The sequence below is a fragment of the Panthera uncia genome, chromosome A2, assembly GCF_023721935.1.
Source record: "Panthera uncia isolate 11264 chromosome A2, Puncia_PCG_1.0, whole genome shotgun sequence".
Lineage (NCBI taxonomy): Eukaryota > Metazoa > Chordata > Mammalia > Carnivora > Felidae > Panthera > Panthera uncia.
Window position 1 is genome coordinate 46,091,297 of NC_064816.1, and position 21,481 is coordinate 46,112,777.

The window sequence follows — 21,481 nt, forward strand, 5'->3', positions numbered from 1 at the left end:
GCTCAGACATCTTTGGACTTCATATTGGTTTCTAAATATGCATCTTCTACATACTATAAAAGTGGTCCTCTGGGAGGGTTGGTGTGTAGTGACAGACATCAAAAATGCAAACTGTATAGGCTGGTGTTTAAAGTTCTCCATAATATCACCCCAAGCCTCTTCTTCAACCTTATTTCACATTCTTTCTTTGACTTTACACTCCAGCTGAGCTGGACTCTTGTAAATCCTCTCAACTTAGACTTCATTTATTCCATTACCTTCTCCTAGAATGTCTTCACATTCTCCTAGAATGTCTTCTCCATTTTATGATTTTTGAGGCCCAGCTTAATGTCATCTCTTTCTTAAAGCTTTCTAGTGGTATCTTTTTTTTAACTATTTATTTTTATTTTTTTTAATATGAAATTTATTGTCAGGTTGGTTTCCATACAACACCCAGTGCTCATCCCCTCCCTCTCACCCCCCATCAACCCTCGGTTTATTCTCAGTTTTCAAGAGTCTCTAGTGATGTCTTTAAGAAATTCTGAGGTCCAAATTGGTGCTATTTATATCTTGTATGTATCTTATTTACTCTCTTAATGCATACATCTTTGTCAGGATTATGTCCTCTTTATCTCTTCATTTCCCATAATGCTTACCACAGCACAGAGTTGGTAGTGATGCTTCTTCAGCCATTATAAAAAGACAGACTGCAAGTTCATGACTCTCCATGAAATTAGCATTGAACTGCGGTCTCAGGGCAAGCTGGAGAGAAACACCTGTAAGGAAACATGAGATGGAATCATTTGCTTACCTGGGGCGTATGGTCTATACATTTTTGCAGAGTTCATTACTTCTACTTCTTATAATCGTCAATCAATATTTGTAAAACTTCATGGGCAATTTATCTTTTGAGTTAATCACCCTTAGGTTGTATGGTTTGTAGTCTTGCTGACTAGATTTTATTTTTTTTATTAATAGGTGTGAAGAGAATTTCCTTAAGTTCACTGTCTTCCCCATAACACATGATCCATGAAGCATTGTTTTCCACAAAAATTACACCCAGGGGCAGAAACTGTTACCTGGTCAAACACGTTAAGATAAAGATGTCTTATTGGTGAGACCTCATCTTTTCTTGGCTCCTTTTCACATGTACTAGCATTCCTCAACATATCATTCTTCTTCAAGATAACATAAAAAATATATGCCTAACACAGAGAAGAAAACAAATGGCTGCTGATCTTCAGCTGAGTTGAGAAGTAGACAATGTAGTTTCTTAGAATTCTAGTTACACACCATCTTGTAGGTGATTTTACCTGGAACTCTTACCACTGATTGACAGAGATCACAATGGATTCTGAGAAAGCTTTCCTCGTGCGGCTGACATGGGGGAAAGGCAATAGTAGCTGCTGTAATTGGAGCACAGAGCTTCCCTAGGCCTATCTCCCATCTTTTAATTTTTTTTTTTTCAACGTTTATTTATTTTTGGGACAGAGAGAGACAGAGCATGAACGGGGGAGGGACAGAGAGAGAGGGAGACACACAGAATCGGAAACAGGCTCCAGGCTCTGAGCCATCAGCCCAGAGCCCGACGCGGGGCTCGAACTCACGGACCGTGAGATCGTGACCTGGCTGAAGTCGGACGCTTAACCGACTGCGCCACCCAGGCGCCCCTCTCCCATCTTTTAGATGGAAAAAAAATAATCTGAAGTCATTCTATTTTTAATTTTTTAAATATTTTATTTTATAAAGGGAGAGAGAGTGTGAGCAGTGAGGAGAGATGGGAGGAGAGAGAGAGAATCTAAAGCAGGCTGCCCTCTCAGTGTGGAGCCCAACTTGGGGCTCGATCCCACAACCCTGGGATCATGACCTGAGCCAAAATCAAGAGTTGGACACTCAACCTACTGAGCCACTCAGGCGCCCCAATTCTATTTTTAATTTTGAGGAATCTCCATACTATTTTTCACAGTGGCTGCACCATTTTGCTTTTCCACCAACTAGAGGGTATAATCCTAAGAGAAATAAGTTAGACAGAGACAGAAAAATACCATATGATTTCTCTCAAATGTGGAATTAAGAAATGAAACAAGTGAACAAAGAGACAAGAGACAAACAAAAGAGACAAACAAAAACCTAGACCCTAAATACAGAGAACAAACTGATGGTTACCAGAGGGCAGGTGGGTGGGGGGATGGGTGAAACAAGTGAGGGGGGTTAAGAGTGCACTTGCCGTGATGAGCACTGAGTAATGTATAGAATTGTTGAATCATTATATTGAACACCTGAAACTAATACAACACTCTGCTCATTATACTTCAATTAAAAAAATTCTGTTAAGTTCGTTAAAAAGTAATCTGAAGAAGAAGGATAACAAAAACTGTCACTTTTAGGGTACTGGGGAAAGGGAAATGCAAAACACATTTCAAAAACTTTTATTCCCAGGGGAGTGGTAGGACTATGTGCAAAGAAATTACAATGGTAGGCAGGACCTGAGCCCTGAACAGGCCACACCATGATGCATCCATGGTTCCCAAGGAACAGTGCCTTCCCAAGATTAACCAGATCCTCAGGATGTCTCCCCTGCTTCCCACTGCTAGGCTAATGGAGCATCAATTGCAAGCAAGTGGGACACTGCCAGGAGACTGGAAGACTCTCACCAGGCACAGCACAAAGTTCCCAAACTGAAATTCAAAGAGACATTAATTAATGCTTTCTATTCATGTTTTCTGCCTATTTCTTCACTGGATTATTTGTTTTTTTGGGTGTGGAGTTTGGTGAGTTCTTTATAGATTTTGGATACTAGCCCTTTGTCTGATATGTCATTTGCAAATATTTTTTCCCATTCTGTTGGTTGCCTTTTAGTTTTGTTGATTGTTTCTTTTGTAGTGCAGAAGCTTTTTATCTTCATGAGGTCCCAATAGTTCATTTTTGCTTCTAATTCCCTTGCCTTTGGAGATGTGTCGAGTAAGAAATTGCTGCGGCTGAGGTCAGAGAGAAACTTAACAGAAGACTATGGGGGAGGGGAAGGAAAAGAAAAAAGTTAGAGAGGGAGGGAGCCAAACTATAAGAGACTCTTAAAAACTCAGAATAAACTGAGGGTTGATGGGGGGTGGGAGGGAGGGGAAAGTGGGTGATGGGCATTGAGGAGGGCACTTGTTGGGATGAGCATTGGGTGTTGTATAGAAACCAATCTGACAATAAACTTCATATTTAAAAAGATGCTTTCTATAAAACCATCCCCTACCCTAAACACAAGACATCTCTAGGTGTCTTGAGTGAGACCTTTGTTATGCTGAAGGTAATCATAGCAATAACAAACCTTAAACCCAGCCTAACTCCTAAAGAGGAGTTAAGGACACCAACCACAAAACAACACTAAAGGCCTGGCAGGAGAGAAGGCATGACCCCTTCCAAGCATAAAAACTACTTCCTCAGTCTGTTTTTACTGACAGACTCTGTCTCACCTGCAACAAAAAAAACTATAAGGCAGAACCCCAAGGTTGTAGTCTTTGCACATGGTTGTTGGGGCTGCCACTCTCCCCTCTGGGAAGAGCCCAGCCTGCCCCTCTTTTCAGTGTTTTCATCCAGGGTTCAATCCAAGATACCTCATTACATTTAGTTGTCAGTTTCCTTCCAGAATTTGAACTGTGGAGAATTTTCCAATTCATCAGTCTGACCCCAGCATGACTTTCAGGACACCCCAGATGGAAGAGGGATCTGTAGAGTGACACCACATCTCCAGGGCTTTTGACGTTTTTAAATATAGTATAGTTTAGTATATAGTATATTATAGTTTTAAATATAATAACTTAATATATGTATCTTTAATTTGTATGCTATTTATATTTTAAAAATAGGTAAAATATATTTTAAAAATCAGCGCCAGGACGCCTGGGTGGCTCAGTCATTTAAGCGGCCTACTTTGGTGCAGGTCATGATCTCTCGGCTCTTGTGAGTTGGAGCCCTGTGTAGGGCTCTGTGCTGATAGCTCAGAGTCTGGAGCCTGCTTCAGATTCTGTATCTCTCCCTCTCTCTGCCCCTCACCTGCTTGCTGTCTCTCTCTCTCTCTCTCTAATAAAAAAAAAAAAAAATAAACATTAAAAAGAAAAAAAATAGGTCCTAACCAAAAGTTTTGGAACCATGGAACAGAGTCTGAAAACCATTGAGATGGAGAATCTCTGCTATTTCCAAATCTCACATTCTAGGATTCTGAGACACCAGATACATAGGGGAAAGTAGGTCTTCTTGACACGTGTTTCTGTAACAGCCAAGTTTGATATAATAGATCTATTCCAAAAAGCAAAAGGAACTCAAAATAATCCAACTGCGAGGTGTGTGAGCAGCTAGATATTCTGATTTTGAATTTGTGGAACAAACCTCCAAGCTAGAGAAGGCTTGGCACCTACATTCTTGATTAGATTTGTTGCAAATGCTCTTCAAGTTTTTGTTCTTGCCTTTTCCTATGGAGCCTGAAAGTATTATCCCTACAAATAAGGTGGAAAGTTCTGCTTGTTACAAGTAGATAAAGAGATTACATGCCTATCTCTGTGGTATCTAAGCACCCTACAGTTGAGGAATTGAGTACATCCACTTACAAACATGCAGTTTGCTCTACTTATCCACCCTCTCTATTCTGTTCTCAAAAATTAAATTGTGATAGACTTTATAAAAAAAACATAATGGTTGTTAAGATCAGTATTTTAGTGATTCTTATAGAATAGATAGTAATCAAGCATGCCCTTTTTTGATTTGAACAAGGAGAACACAAAAGCCCATTGAAAGAAAAAATAATACTCCACAATGACTACCGTTATGAAGTTGGATAGTAATTAATAAACAGCCCTTGGGGGAACTTCCTGTGTTGGATTTGTATTATTTTTCTTGAATTAACCATACAATAACTCACAATGAAAGAGTGACATGCATCTCCGGTGAATTATGAAACATCTAACACAGTGATTGAGGAAAAAAACTCCCTTAAGGATTCCAACATATATTTAATTATGTATGTTCGTGACTTCTCTTTTTCAAATTTAATTCATAAGATTTTGTCTTTTGGAATCACATGAAACCTTTTCAGAAAAAATCCTCCTGACTACCCCACCAGGCTCTTTTGCCTGTTTGTATTGAAAGTAGGGACTTCAGGGATTGTACTTTAGCTAGGACTTTATACATGATTTTTTAAAGTTTACAAAGTGTGGTGTTCTGGTTATTTATGGCCACATGACCAATAGCCCTAAAACTTAGTGAGGTAAAACAACTATTTTATTTTTCTCATACTGTAGTGGGTCAGGAATTTGGAAAGTTCTGGAAAGCAATAGTACTTACTCAGTGTTTCTCATGTGGTGGAAGTTAGATGTTGCTTAAATTTACCATCACCTGAAGGCTTGACTGGGCTAGAACATTCAAGATGACCCATTCGCATAGGTGACAGTAAATGGCTGGCTGTTGGTTGGAGCGTGTATGTGACCTGTTCATGGGTAATGGGCATATCACAGCATGACAGTTTGGTTCCAAGAGAGATAATCACAAGGGTGAATGTCTGGAAAGCAAGTGTTCAAGGAAAGCAAAGAAGAAGTTGCCAGCTTCTTCTAATCTAAACTCACAAGTTTTGCTGCAAGTTTCACATTCAGAAGAAGGAGCGATTTTCTTCATCTCTCAGGAGGAATGTGAAAGAATTCAAAGCCATCCATAATGCACTACATATGGTCATCCTTCAATGACAACTTCGACATACAGCATTTATCAATTTAGCTAAAGAATTATCAATGTATCATCCACATCTTGTTATTGCAATGTCAAAAATCTTTTCTATACTCCCCTCCTTTCTAGTTGTGCAGCTCATTTTATATACCTTAAGGTAAATACATTTTTCCTAAAATATAATCAATAATACTTATTGTAGAAAATTCCAAAACATAGAAAAATGTCAACAGAGAATATACCTTGCCTCTAATCCAATCACCTAGTGATGCCGTATTTTGCACTTATAGTAAACACATTCACTTTATATAATTTTGTCAAATTGCTTTTTTAATCTAATAGCGTTAAATATTTCATAACATAAAAATTGTTTTACATTATTTACATATCCTGAATGTTTACATTATTTTGTAATAATCTTGCATTGTCCCACTAATTTCTTAAACAGGATATGAAGTAAAATTTAGCCTGACTTTTCTTATGGTTCACATCCACTATTGATATGACATTGACTTTGATAATATAGCAATGCAGATAAGGCTGGTAGGAAACACACAATTAAATAAATCAACTTGTCAAGAAATGGTGCTGATAATGGTCCAGGTCCAACCTCCTTGATCCAGAATTCTAATATTGAAAAAAAAAATCTGAAAACCAATATTTTTTCACTTAATTCCTTTTATAACTTATTGGTCAGTAAAAACTGATCTAATCTCATAAGAGACTATTTATGATCTTTATATCAATATTATGTGTATTCATTCATACTTTCTGCTGCAGAAATATTAATGTTCAATTATAGATTGTAGCCTGAGATTCCAACTGATGATTTATGTTAATTTTCTAAAATCTGGAATATGAATTCCAAAAACAAATAAAGTCTGTCTTCAGTGTTTTCTCAGAAAGTAATAGTAGCAATTAACATTTATCAAGACAGTGTTAAATACTGTTCTAAGCCATTAATGTACATTTTTGTTCACTTTATCCCGTAAATAAACAAGTGAAGATGATTACCCATCTCTCAGGTGACATTAAATAACAACCAGCAAGTGGGAGAACTGTGATTCAACTTGATCCCCATGCCTCTGTGCTTACCTTGTATATTAATTTGCCTGAATTCCATTGTCAGATGTCTTCCAGACTGGACTAAAATACCTTCAGCAGGGCAAAAGATGTCTTTAGCATTTCACTCCTCCCCACTCTTGAGTTATTCTAAATTCCTATTAATTCCAAGAAATTTGTCATAGTATTTAGGTATTCCCTGCCCTGCTGTTACCCTCTGAGATGGCCTGTTTTTCGTTTTGCTAGTTTTCCCCCCTTTGGTGAAAATTTCTTAATTTCTAATATCCCCTACTAAAGACATTGCCTAATTCAATCTTCATTACTGTTTGTTGTTTAACATAAATATGACCAGCCACCACCTCGAGGTAACATGTCATATCTAGGAATAAATTTGCATGGAAATCCCTAAAGCCTTGAAAAATGTGTCTTCACAAAGGACTCTAGAAGAGATAACAAATGAGAAACTGCATCATACAATACAGAGAAGTCTTTCTAAAATTTCTTTGTCAACACCATGTCTTCCTCCAGTTATATTTCCACAGCAATTGCTTTTTTTTTTCTTTTCCTTTCTTTACCTTCTTTTGTTTACAGTTATCTGACTTAATCTTTTTGTCAAGCCCCCAAATCCTCTTACACCTTAATGTATCATTTTTGCATTCTGGACCTATTATTTCCTTCTTCGGGTGGCTCCATGTTAATTCTTATGTCAAGTAGCTCACCCCTTCTTTCAAACAAAAACTTTCTTCGAAGGTTGGTGTAAGTTTTGGGGGAAGTTTGCTTAGGTGTTTGTTTCAGGCATGTATGTCTTTCTTGCGATGTTGTCTGTGTTTCAGTTTATGAAATAGCTGAAATTGAGATACATTGGTAGACAAAACATTTAAACTCTAACTCCTAATGGTCTCTTTTTTCTCATATATTTACTGTCTCCATATTTGATCAGTCCTCTATTGCTCAGAAAAAGTGTCCTTTTCTTGTTTTACTTATTATTATTCTAGCTTTACTGTAATTTCCATCTTATTGAGGGTGAGGAGGGGAAATTAGTTATCAACTAGGGTAAGAATGAAGTTGGCTTATACAGAGGCATGTGATGATTCACAAATCTCTTCCTACTCACTGGACCACTTCCATCATTGCCCTTTTTGGAGTTTCTACCATACCTTTCTCAGAGAAGTTGCTCAGCAAATATTTGAACAGATGCTACATAGCGTTAGCTCTCTAATTGAAAGGACACTGGCCCATAGGGTTTGCTTGCTAGCCAACTTCTGATTCTTCCCTATTGTTCAATCACATTTTATTTTATTGTTCCTGTCTTCTAAATGTTTTTAAGCTTAAGAAGCAAGTATGTCACAGGGTTCATATGGGCATCCCCAGAAGTTCATAAGGGACAGGCTGATAGATGCATTCTTGTGGTGGAATATGATACATCTATAGAAAGAAATCTTCTAAAATCCACATTCCCAACTGTTAGATCTATCAGTGGCCACAAGTTAACCTAACACACTGACTGACTCAACTTTTTCTGGAACACTGAGTTCCCTGGTAGAAGGAAAAAACACTAAAATATCTGTCAGGATCTGAGATCAGACACCATATACATCTCTTTTACTCCAGTCCCCTGAAGACAAAAGTACCAGTGCTTCAATTGTTCTTGATTTTGATGAGTTAATCAAAAGCAGAGTTTAATTTGTAATGATGCTGCGTTTGGAGTATGATGGGGGCAGAATGAGGCCTACTCACTTGCGTGTGCAGAATCCATTTTTGAAGGAGAGGAAGATTATATGAAATTTTCTACCTAAATCATCTACTTTATAGTCAATATATTTCTCTTGGATCCACAAGACATTTTCAGTTATTTCTGGGAATATTTTGTCCTAATAATTAAGATCATTTCCCTACATTTGCCAACTATATAACCTATGAGGCCCAGTGCAAAATGAGAATGCAGATCTTATTTTTTTGTTTTGTGTTTTTTCTTCCAAGATTCTATTCAAATTCAAGTTAGTTAACTTCTTGAAAGTTCTTAAACATAAGAACTTGTTTCTTAAAAGTAAGCAGGTAAAACATGCCATTAAAGGCACAAAAATATAAAGCTTTTTCCCTTTGTGATCTCTCTTATCTTTTCACTGTTATTTGATATTTTTGTGTCTTTCTATGCATAGAAAAATTAAAATTTTAAGTTATTAGTATTACTTTTACCATTCATCCTTATGTTGGACCATGCTAGTTTTAAATGAAAATATACGATGAGCATTTAACTCATAGGGTCATCAAGATAATATGATTTCTGTTTTCTAGCTCATATATACATATTCTTTTTCTAAAAATTTTTAAGTTTATTTGTTTGAGAGAGACAGAGACAGCATGAGTAGGGGAGCGGCAGGGAGTGGCAGAGAGAGAGAGAGAGAGAGAGAGAGAGAGAGAGAGAGAGAACCCCAAGCAGGCTCCACACTGGCAACACAGAGCCTAATGCAGGACTTGAACTCAAGAAACTGTGAGGTCTTGACCTGAGCCAAAAGCAAGAGTCAGACACTTAACTTACTGAGCCACCCAGGCGCCCTCATGCATACATAATCTTAACAGAATAATAGAAACATTGAACAAAGCTAACTCAACTATTTTTTATATATGTATGATTTTATTATAAAAATAATAAAAATAATAAAGGTTAAAGGTACATTACTTAAAACTAAAAATAACTAAAAATCTTATATTCTCACCATCCAAAGATAACTCTCATTTTGATGTGTAGTTTTTAAAATCTTTTTTTTTTTTTTTTCAACGTTTTTTATTTATTTTTGGGACAGAGAGAGACAGAGCATGAACGGGGGAGGGGCAGAGAGAGAGGGAGACACAGAATCGGAAACAGGCTCCAGGCTCCGAGCCATCAGCCCAGAGCCTGACGCGGGGCTCGAACTCACGGACCGCGAGATCGTGACCTGGCTGAAGTCGGACGCTTAACCGACTGCGCCACCCAGGCTCCCCTAAAATCTTTTGATTAAAATTAATTTTTTTTCGTTTTGTAAATGTTTATTTATTTATTTATTTTTAATTGTATTTTTTATTTTTTAAAATTTACATTCAAATTAGTTAGCATATAGTGCAACAGTGATTTCGGGAGTAGATTCCTTAGTACCCCTTACTCATTTAGCCCATCCCTGCTTCCACAACCCCTCCAGTCACCCTCAGTTCATTCTCCATATTTATGAGTCTCTTCTGTTTTGTCCCCTCCCTGTTTTTATATTTTGTTTCCCTTCCCTTATGTTCATCTGTTTTGTCTCTTAAAGTCCTCATATAAGTAAAGTCATATGATTTTTGTCTTTCTCTGACTAATTTCACTTAGCATAATACTCTCCAGTTTCATCCATGTAGTTGCAAATGGCAAGATTTCATTCTTTTTGATTGCCGAGTAATACTCTATTGTGTATATGTGTGTATATATATATATATATATATATATATATATATATACCACATCTTCTTTATCCATTCATCTATCAATGAACATTTGGGCTCTTTCCATACTTTGGCTATTGTTGATGGTGTTGCTATCAACATTGGGGTGCATGTGTCCCTTTGAAACAGCACACCTGTATCTCATGGATAAATGCCTAGTAGTGCAATTGCTGGGTCGTAGGGTAGTTCTATTTTTAGTTTTTTGAGGAACCTCCATACTGTTTTCCAGAGTGGCTGAACCAGCTTGCATTCCCATAACTCAACTATTTTTACTACTCTTCTTGATCAGTGCCCATTCTAAAAACACTATTTTTGGCCTCAAACAATAAGAAGGTAGTGAAAGGAAGAGAAACTATGGGTGGCCCTATGTTTTCCTTTCCTTCTGTGTCACCATTTTTGCATAAGTGGTTGGTTGATACAGGGAAGTAAAGAAAGAAAATACATGAAGGGCACCTGGGTGGCTCAGTTCATGATCTCATGGTTCATGAGTTCTAGCCCCACTGGCTTTGCGCTGACAGTGCAGAGCCTGCTAGGGATTCTCTCTCTCTCTCCCTCCCTCTCTCCCTGCCTCTCCCCCAACTCACACATGCTCGCTCTCTCTCTCTCTCTCTCTCTCTCTCTCTCAAAATAAATAAATAAAAGAAAGAAGGAAAATATATGATAGGATTCTTTAGCTATCCATGTTTCTTAAAATGATTTTTTCTAGCTTCAAAGCATGTTCTGGTTTGAAAAGAGAGTGTTGTCTCTCAGAGCTTTCAGCACCCAGTTTACTCACTCATACAATAAACATGCTTCCCTTGTATGACCTTTGAATCTTGCTGACCTCCCACACATTGTGGGTCTACCAGAATTTTGTGCTTCTGGGGCATTGACACAACTATGTCCAAATAGGACAGCAAGGGCCAGCAGCAGAAATGCACACTGTGGGTGTCTCCTCTGATCCCCTGCATGCTCCATTGTCCCATCAGACAAAAGCGTGCATATAAAATCATTAATGATTTCCAAATGCAACAGCAGAGGATTAAACCAACAGTGCCCAGTTTACACACACAGGACGTCACCTCGGCCTACATCTCACTCTTGTTTTCTGGAGCAACTCTAATTCAAGAGTGCATGGTGGAGGAAAGAAAGGAAACAACCTGACTCGTGTTTTCTTAGATCTTCTGTCAGGATTTTTAAATAATGTGTACCCATGTGTCCACTACTGGAGATAATTTCATTTTCAGCCAAACCTAATTTTGTTGAAAATCTGTCTTATCCCAGAGAAGAATAAATTAAAAGAGCTACTTGGAAAATACATGGTGCCTAAACAGATGTTGCCTAGGTGAGAGGCTTAAAAAATTATCACAGAAGGACATCAGATGGTTTCTAAGTCCTGAACTCAAACTAAGATAATGTTTTTAAATTTTTATTTTTTCTCCCCCCATATGAAATCTTGAGTTCCTGAAAAAATAAAAATTATGTACCATAAATCCAGACACAAAGCTCCTCCTACCTACATACAAATTATATATAAGGGAGGTTCACCCACTGAATGAGGGAAGATGGTAGGGAAGATGTTTAGAGCCGTGAATGTCTAGCCAGATTGTGCCTGCTTATTTTGGACCCCTCTGATCCATGATTCTGAAGACAAATAGTAATCCAGAAATGGATTTGTACCTTTTACACCTCATTAGGTTACATTCTCCCTGCCTGCCTGACAGGGCAAAGATTTATGGCTCAGAAATTCTTTGCCTCACTGCTTCTCTTTCCCACCTGGGGATTGCATACTTATTTTCACCTTCCACCTTTGACCATTGAATTTGACTCAATGAAGCGTGTATGACAATGAATCTTAGTACTACACTTGTCTAGTCCTCCAGCTACGTACAAACTTCTAAGAGGGCAAAGTGGCGAACAAAAATCAAATGGCATAACACAACTAGTTCAATAAATTTGGGAATTTTCTGTTGGTTGGAGATATATCAGTATATTTTGAAGAATTTATCTTGCCTGTGAGATCAAAGCTAGTGAAATGCAGGTGCCTGTATGGATAATGGGTTACGTCTTAAATTTCAAAACATTCAGGCGATTTTCACATATTTCACTTCGGGGGAAGTCAGTTTTCTTAGCTTACTGAAAATGGCAAACTACTGTATTCTAAATAGCTTCACTTTTTCAATTTTGAGTGAAACCTGAGGGAGGGAAACTTATATCAAAAATTTTATATGAGATATTTATTAGATGCAATAAAATTCTTTGTTGTGATTGCAGTAGTTGAATAGTCAAAGGATCTTGACCCTGTTTATTGCCAAATACATTTTTTTTTAAGCTGTACGTTAATGGCAAAAGAGTATGGTGTGAAGTTAAAGACAATGTTTGGGACCCAGAGAGTCATTATACTGCATCATGTCATTCAGAGTTTCAGTGGCCTTGTCCATAAAACTTTCATAATAATTCAGACCTCTTTTGTGAACACTGAAGAAAGATTGTTGGATATTGAGCATTGAAATAGACAGAGGTTCTGATATATGCAAGGTGTAGGTAATGTGTTGTTGAGTGTGAATTATTAAGTATGAATCAATAGGTGTTTATTAAATACCTACTAATTGTGAGTCCTTTGAAGGTATGGAAGATGTAGAGAAGTCTCTGCCTTCAAGGTAGAAAATGAGGCAAAAGATGAAGCATTAGTAAGAGAGAGAGAGAGCATGATCACTTTCCATGTACCCAGTACTTAGCTGTCCTCATGGACTAAACACGGCATGTGCAGAAAACACATTTGATCCTCACAACCATCTGATGAGTTTGGTTTAGTGTGTATTGCTTCCATTTCAAAAAGGAAACTGAAGGGCAGAGAAGTTTAGTAAATTCCCCAGATTCACACAGACAGGAAATGGTGACATTGGGAAGGAAGGACAGATTGTTTAATTGCAGAGCCTATAATTGGGTCCTTCATGTTACAAAAATTAAATGCTAAATTTTTCGTTTAAATCGTCAGAAGTAATTTTGTGTTCATTCCAAGGAAATTGTTTTGTGTTTCATGGGCATTTTCTAGTCATTTCCTTCAATAAAACATGACCACAGATTAATTTATTTGTTGAAAAACCACAGGGGGAGGTCAGAATAATGTGATAAATGGAGATTCCAAATATAGGAGGATACTAATTACAAATAAATTGCCAGTTGTTTATCTATAGACATTTAAGATTCAGTATAATTTCAGGAACACAATTTTTGGTTTGTTCATAGATGCAGTGACATTTTAAGTTGACTTTATCACTTGTAAAAACAGCTCTGAAAATAGGCAAACACATATTCCAAAATAAATTTCTCAAACTTAAGCCATTTATTTATACAGGTGCAAACTTTTTTGAAGACCTTATGAAAATAAATGTTGGCTATTTTATAAAGCTGGAGTTGAATGGTTAGAAAGGTCTCATCTGATGTGAATACATTTTAAATTTCAATGAACTGTGGCCATATGTCATTTACTTCAAACTAACATCAAATATCATGACATCAGACATGGTTTGTCTAACAGACTAAAATCAAAATCTCCAGGACAATTTTTGAGAAATATTTTCTTAAATGTAAAGTGTTCATTGGTATATTGACATATTTATCTCACACTGAAGTATACCAGGTTATAAAAGAGGCTTTAAAAACAAGAAACATCACTTGAATTCTGCTGCTTTTCTCTATCATTATTAATGGCAGATCATTCATCTAGCCAATCAATAAGTATTTATTGAGCCATATGTGTGCCAGACACTATACCACAAAATGGACTAATAAAGATGAATGAAGCATACCTGGTTTCAGTCAGCAGTGTTTTAAGAGACGGTGATGTCATAGGCAATGAAGACAGCTCAGCCAGGTACAGATAGTAAGTGGGTGCATCACAGGTAGGGAATTTAGAAACAGTAATAAAATTTAATAAAGTTGATCAACTTTTTTATCATCATATTCTAGAAATACTAATGATAGAATTATGGAGCAGTTGAGGCAGACTTTTTTAATGCATCCTTGTTCCTTTTGTTGTAAAGGAATGTTGATAGCTTTATTCAAAGAACTGGAACATCCCAGGTATCAAGCAGCAGGTGAACAGATATACAATGAAGTACTACTCAGCAGTAAATTTCTGTCACATACAACAATATGGATAAACCCCCAAAATAATATTAACCAGAGGAAACCTTACACAGGAATACCTGCTGTATGATTATATATATATAATATATACATATATATATAGTCATGATTATATATATATATATATATAGATTATATATAGATTATATATATAGAAAGATGAAAAGATTACGCACACACATATATAAATATATATACATATTTATATGTATAAAGATTACACACACACATGTATAAATATATATATTCATACATATATATATATATATATAAAGATGAAAATTAGGAAATCTAGTCTGGTGGAGAATGATTAGAACAATGCTTGCCTCTGGAGTAGTATAGGTGGAATTTGGAAAGAGATAAAAAGTCTTTTTTTGGATGCTTGTCAAATTCAATATCTTGGTAGAGTTTTGGGTTACAGAGATATATGCATTGTCAAAATGCTGCAAATTTATACTTAAGATTTGTGCACTTTATTGTATGTAAATTTTATACAAAAAGAAGAAAACTATAATCATACACTTAATTCAATTATGTAAATGTATTCTCTTTGTCAAACTCTGTTGACCTCTGAAATTTACGTTGAAATACATCAAAAGTAAGATGAATTGATGGATAGAGAGAAGAATGGATAAATGGTAAAGTAAATATAATAAGATATTAATGGTAGAATCTGGTGGTAGTTATGTTTGATGTTTGATAATTTTCATAATCCACTGTTTGGATGATGATAGATAGGTAGGTAGGTAGGTAGATAGATAGATAGATAGATAAAGAAATAGTACCTAGCATTCTGGCCAGGTGAATGTCACATGCTAATTGTTTAAGGGTTGGAACAAGCTACTATTGCCAGAGTGAATGACTAGCATTGATTGGACTAGGTCAACTGACATCCACTTGACAAACTGAGGGTGATGTTCTGCCAATACCCACTGCAGTCCATTTAATTTCTGAAAATATTTTTCATCCTTTGTTTGTAGCGTATTTTGCCTGCCCTTAGCAGTAACTCACCCTCACTCTCAAGCGGAGGAGACAGAGGATGGTGAACTTGGTAATTTCCATTAGCAAGCTTCAGGACCCCATAGGTCCTTTAGGGAGGATCATGCAGTGAACAGAATCAGTCCTCTGAAGCTACTCGTTCTCCTCCTTGCCTTTCAACTCACTGAATCGGGCAGCCTCTGGAGGGTAGAGAAGGAAGCTTTTTCTATTTTTTCCCCTGAGTTCTGAGAGTGCCTTCACAAAGGTACCAGTCAATGATTCTTGATCTTTGCATCTTCCCCTTTCAGCATTTGTTGTATGTAGTTTGAGGTCTGGAATGGAAACTCAGCAATCTCCGACTCCCTAATGACTTCTTCCTGGCTTTTGTTAGTTCATAGAAATAAGCCCTGTCATTCAGCAAATCACATCTTGCTGGCTGGACCAGACAGGCTTCAAGATAAATAGATCTATTTGTTTCCTCGAGATGTCCTTTTGGTAGCACAGACTCTAAAATATATGCCTCAGTACATTTCCAGCACCTGAAACCCCAAACTACCTTTCGCCAGTTCACAGCAATATTTTAGAGTCTGCATTACATATTTGTTCCACATTTGAAAGCTTTAACTTTACTAAATATAAACTACTTATTGACAATGTACTTTTACTTAGAGGAAAGCTTTGAGAAAATAGAAGGTAAGGAAGGAGGAAGGAACAAAGAAAGGAAGGACGGAAGCAAAGGAAGAAGGAAGGAAAATCTGCCTTCCTTTTTTTTTTTAACAGGAAAGTTTTCTCTTGTATTTCAAAAATAGTCTCCTAATGTAATATAAAGGAGAACATAATTACACCCCAGTGTTTTCAATGGACTATGTATTTTTGCATGTATTCTGGGATCCTACACTCAGTCAGGTCCTCCATTGGGCAGGAATGTGGACGCAAGGACAGATGGAAAGTCTGATCTGCTGTTCTGCTTATGGCATCGAAAGAGTTTTAGGGCTGCATCTATCATCTATCTATCTAAGAAAACCCTATGACATTTGTCGCTTAACTAGAAACCCAATGGCCAATCCTGTACTAGATGCCATGGGACAGAAGTTGGGGATAGGCACGTGCAATAACGTATAACAAAGGCCTTGACACTTAACAGAAGAAACATTTGGACAATTTATTAAAATTTCAGTCCTGAAAACCCATAGATTTTGCTTTAGTAAGTCTGGAGACAGACCCTGAATCTGAATTCTTAACAAGGAGCAGTTGTTTCTGATGTAGGTGATTTGAAGGGCTCTACTTTGCAGTCCTGTTCAAACATAGTAGTAGTACCATAAGAATTCACACAGGGGCGCCTGTGTGGCTCAGTCTGTTAAGCACCCGACTTCGGCTCAAGGTCATGATCTCATCATTCCTGGTTTCGAACCTCATGTCGTGCTCTGTGCTGACAACTCAGAGCCTGCAACCTGCTTGGGATTCTGTGTCTCCCTCTCTCTCTGCCCCTCTCCCGCTCATTCTCCGTCTCTATCTCTCAAAAATAAATAAACAAAATTTTTTTAAATAAAAAAAAAAAGAATTCACACAAACCTGAGACAGGACTTAGAGGTAGAGAGCTAAGCCTGCATTATAACTCTTTTTACCTATTTGCTGAGAGATGGCGGGTGAATTATTTTTTTTAAATTTTAATGTCAGTGTAGTTAACATACAGTGTTATATTAGTTTCAGGTGTACAGTATAGTGATTCAGCAGTTTTATATGTTACTCAGTACTCATTGCCATAAATGTACTCTTAATCCCCTTCACCTGTTTCACCCATCCCCCGACCCACCTCCCCTCTGGTAAATATCAGTTTGTTCTCTGTAGTTAATAGGGGTTTTTTTGTAATGTTTATTTATTTTTGACAGAGAAACAGAGCACAAGGCGAGGAGGGGGCGAGAGAGAGAGAGAGAGAGAGAGAGAGAGAGACACGCACACAGAATCTGAAGCAGGTTCCAGGTTCCAATCTGTCAAGGAACCCAACGTGGGGCTCACACCCACAAACTGTGAGATCATGAACTGAGTTGAAGTCGGAGGCCTACTCAACTGAGCCACTCAGGCGCCCCAAGAGTTGGGGTTTTTGGTTTGTCTCTTTTTTTCTTCATTCATTTATTTTGTTTCTTAAATTCCACATATGAATGAAATTATTTGGTATTTGTCTTTCCCTGACTTATTTCCCTAAGCATTATATTCTCTATATTTAGCCATGTTGTTGCAAATGGCAAGATTTCTTTCTTTTTATGGCTGAATAATATTCCATGGTGTATATACACCACATCTTTTTTTGTTGTTTGCCACATATTCTTTATCCATTCATCTTTTGATGGACATTTGGGTTCCTTCAATAATTTGGCTCTTGTAAATAATGCTTCAGTAAACATAGAGGTGTGTATATCTTTTTGAATTACTGTTTTCATTTCTTTGGGTAAATATCCAGGAGTAGAATTCCTGAACCTTACAGTAATCATATTTTTAATTTTTTGAGGAACCTCCACTTTTCCATAGTGGCTGCACCAGTTGTGTGGGTGAATTTTTAGCCCTTCTGATTCTCAGCTTTTTTTTTAAGTGTTTTTATTTTGGGGGAGATATAATTATAAGCAGGGGAGGGGCAGAGAGAGAGGAAGAGAGAGAATCCCAACCTGGCTCTGCGCTGTCGGCACAGAATCTGATGGGGGGCTCAGACTCATGAACCATGAGATCATAACCAGAGTCAAAGTCAAGAGTCGGATGTTTGACTGAACCACCCAGGCACCCAAGTGAGCCTCAACTTTGATAGCTCTATCAAAAGCATGATACTGATCTGCCTCACAGTCTCCAGAGATGATTACATGATTTAAACACATAAGCACGATGCCATTAAATATACACTATGATTTCTGGACATAGAGATTTGTTTAAAACAAAAACATTGATACTCACTTTGTGAAGGTCTACCTTGTTGTAATCTACCCTGACTAAATCTCTAGGGGTGCTGGGTTGGGGAAAGAAAGAAAATGAAAGATCTTTGTTGCTGGGAACATCATTAACTTCTTGGCATTGTGCCGGACATTCTAGAATAGTTACCTTATCCCATCATCCCAATAATATTATCCCTGCATAAGGGATGCGACACACGAAAGAGATTTCATTTCTGGAAAGACTGTGTGAAACTGATCTCTTAATTCTTATTTATTTATTTATTTATTTATTTATTTATTTATTATTTAAAGATTTATTTTTGAGAGAGGGTATGCAAGTGGGGGAGGGACAAAGAGAGAGGGGGACAGAATATCTGAAGTGGACTCTGCACTGACAGCAGAGAGAGAGCCCAATGCAGGGCTCAAACTCACAAACTATGAGATCATGACCTGAGCCTGCTTAAGCGACTGAGCCACCCATGTGCCCCAAAACTGATCTTTTCATTTTTAAAGCCTCAACAGATACAGTTCTTTGTTTAGGTTAAATAGGTTTATTGTGAGAATTAAAGCGAAATGGTTTATTTCCTACTTCACTTACAAATCAACTGTCTATTCTTTTAAGGGAAGGACAAATAGTGGTGGCTCCAAAGGGTACTTTTTTTTTTCCCCCAGAAACTGGGATATACAATAGTTTCTGGTTCATAATCAATGCATTACCTGTGCAAACAGAATGTTATGGTATTTCTCACAGTGGGGGATTTCACAGTTAAAATGTATTTGCTTTTATCAGCAGAGAGGTATTATTTATGCATTTTCCCAAGCTAATTCTTTGTGCCCCTCTGGTATCAAATTTCATCCAAAATCCTTGAAAGTCAAAGACGAGTGTTGGCTCCTCTGTTTCTGAACTAACCACACGCTATAATTTTCCAAATTATACATATGAGATCAAGGTGTGAAAGAAAACTTGCACTTGTCTCTCAAAAATGGTTTTATTTTCAATTATCTCTGGGCAACAAAAACACCTCTTTGGGTCTGCATGGTGCTTCATCATTCATGAGGAGGTTTCAGGTAAATTATATCATGCAGTACTCACAACAGCTCCAGGAGGTCTGTTATGATTATGCACATTTTATGCATTCAGATAAGTCAGCAGGCAGCTCAGAAGTGGAGGAGACAGTCCTGCACACAGCTCCTCTGATTCCAGGTCTGATCTTCCTCCTAAATCACTCCTGTCTTCCTTCCATTGCTTCTTTCTGCCTAACAGAAGTAGACAGGGTGCCTTGTGTGATTAATGCTGTGAGTGATGAACAGGCTACTTCTAAGACTAATGTTCATAAACTGACAGATATGAGAAGGAGTCTGATGATTGACTTTATGTATCATCTTGACTGGGCTAAGGGACACTCAGCTGGAAAAACATTATCTCTGGGTGCATCTTCTTTGAAGGTGTTTCTGGAAGATATTTGATTCAGTAGATTGAGTAAGGAGATACACCCTCATCTTGTGGACAGGCCTCACCCAATCTCTTGGCCTGAACACAACAAAAAGTCAAAGGAAGGGTGAATTTCCTCTATCCTCTTTAGAATTCCCTGTCTCCCTGTAGAAAGTTCATCTTTTGGGATACCTGGGTGGCTCAGTCGGTTGAGCGACTGACTTCAGCCCTGCATCAGGCTTGCTGCTGTGGCACGGAACCCACTTCAGATCCTCTGTCCCCTTCCCTCTCTACCCTACCCGGCTTGAATTCTATCAAAAATAAATAAACATTGGGGCGCCTGGGTGGCGCAGTCGGTTAAGCGTCCGACTTCAGCCAGGTCACGATCTCGCGGTCTGTGAGTTCGAGCCCCACGTCAGGCTCTGGGCTGATGGCTCGGAGCCTGGAGCCTGTTTCCGATTCTGTGTCTCCCTCTCTCTCTGCCCCTCCCCCGTTCATGCTCTGTCTCTCTCTGTCCCAAAAATAAATAAAAAACGTTGAAAAAAAAATTTTTTTTAAAAATAAATAAACATTAAAAAAATAGAAAGTCCATCTTTTACTGGTCTTGGATATTGAAGGTCCTGGTTCTTGGGCCTTCAGATTCCAGGACTTATACCAGCAACCCTTTGTTCTTAGTCCTTCTGTCTCAGAGTAAATTATACCACCAATTATCCTGGTTCTGTAGCTGGTAGACAGCAGATTGTGAGACTTTTTGGCTTCTATATCCATGTGAGCCAATTCCTATCATAAATCTCTTACATATATTTCTCTATTTGTCCTATTGGTTCTCTTTCTCTAGAGAATGCTGACTTGTCTTTTTGATCTGTCTTTTGTGATCTTTTCTCTCTCCTCCCTGTTTCACATTCATCTCTACTCCTGGAATCTCATACTAGCCTTAGTTGTACAGAAGTCCTTGGATTGAAGCCTGCTGGCCATCCCTTCGCTCCACCATGCTCAAGTCTCTTACCGAGTGCCACACTTTCTGGTATCTATCTTACTCACGTGGTTGTCACTAAGAAATCAGATAAATAATTTTATGTAACTAATGATACAATCACTATTGCCTCTCAGAATTTTAGTTTTGATCAGAAGATGCCTACAGACTATAATGATTTGATCCAAAGGCATAAATCATTATGGTTTCTTTCCCTCCTCTCTCCCTCCATTTCTTCTTCCTTTCATTTTTTACCTCCCTCCTTCCTTCTTCCCTTCTTGCCATCTTCCCTCCATTCCTCCCTCTCTTGTTCATTTCCCCTCTCTATTTTTTCTTCCTATCCATTCATACATGAATAAACTTTGCTAACAATGACTGAACATCCTAAATGTGCCAGGCTATATGCCAAGCACTATAGACAAAAGAGTGAAATGACAGTCCCTGCCTAGGAATTCCTTGGTGAAGGCAGGAACCTTAATACAAATGTTGACAACCATAATACAAATAAGGGTTTTGTTGGGGGAGCCCTTTATTAACTTTTGTTGGAGATGGTGATGCAAAAATAAAAAATGATAATTAAATCATATCTTGAGAATTGTGAGATTAAGCGCAATGCATCTATCTATTTATCTATCTATGGATACACTGTGTGTGTGTGTGTGTGTGTGTGTGTGTGTGAATTAATAAACCACCAACTAAGGCTTATGGAACATATTTTTGGTGTAGGGGAGTTTTATTTCCTTGATGTAATGCCATGGGCACTGAAGCAAATTGCCCTCTAAATTTGTAGATTTATTTTTTTTCTCTCTTTCTTTTCTTTTCTTTTCTTTTCTTTTCTTTTCTTTTCTTTTCTTT

At 37.6% G+C, this 21,481-nt stretch overlaps 1 protein-coding gene across 1 annotated transcript in view; it reads right to left on the reverse strand.

Annotated features, from left to right (window-relative positions):
• LOC125930378 (uncharacterized) overlaps window positions 1-21,481 on the reverse strand; it is a 73,444-nt gene that overhangs the window by 41,457 nt on the left and 10,506 nt on the right.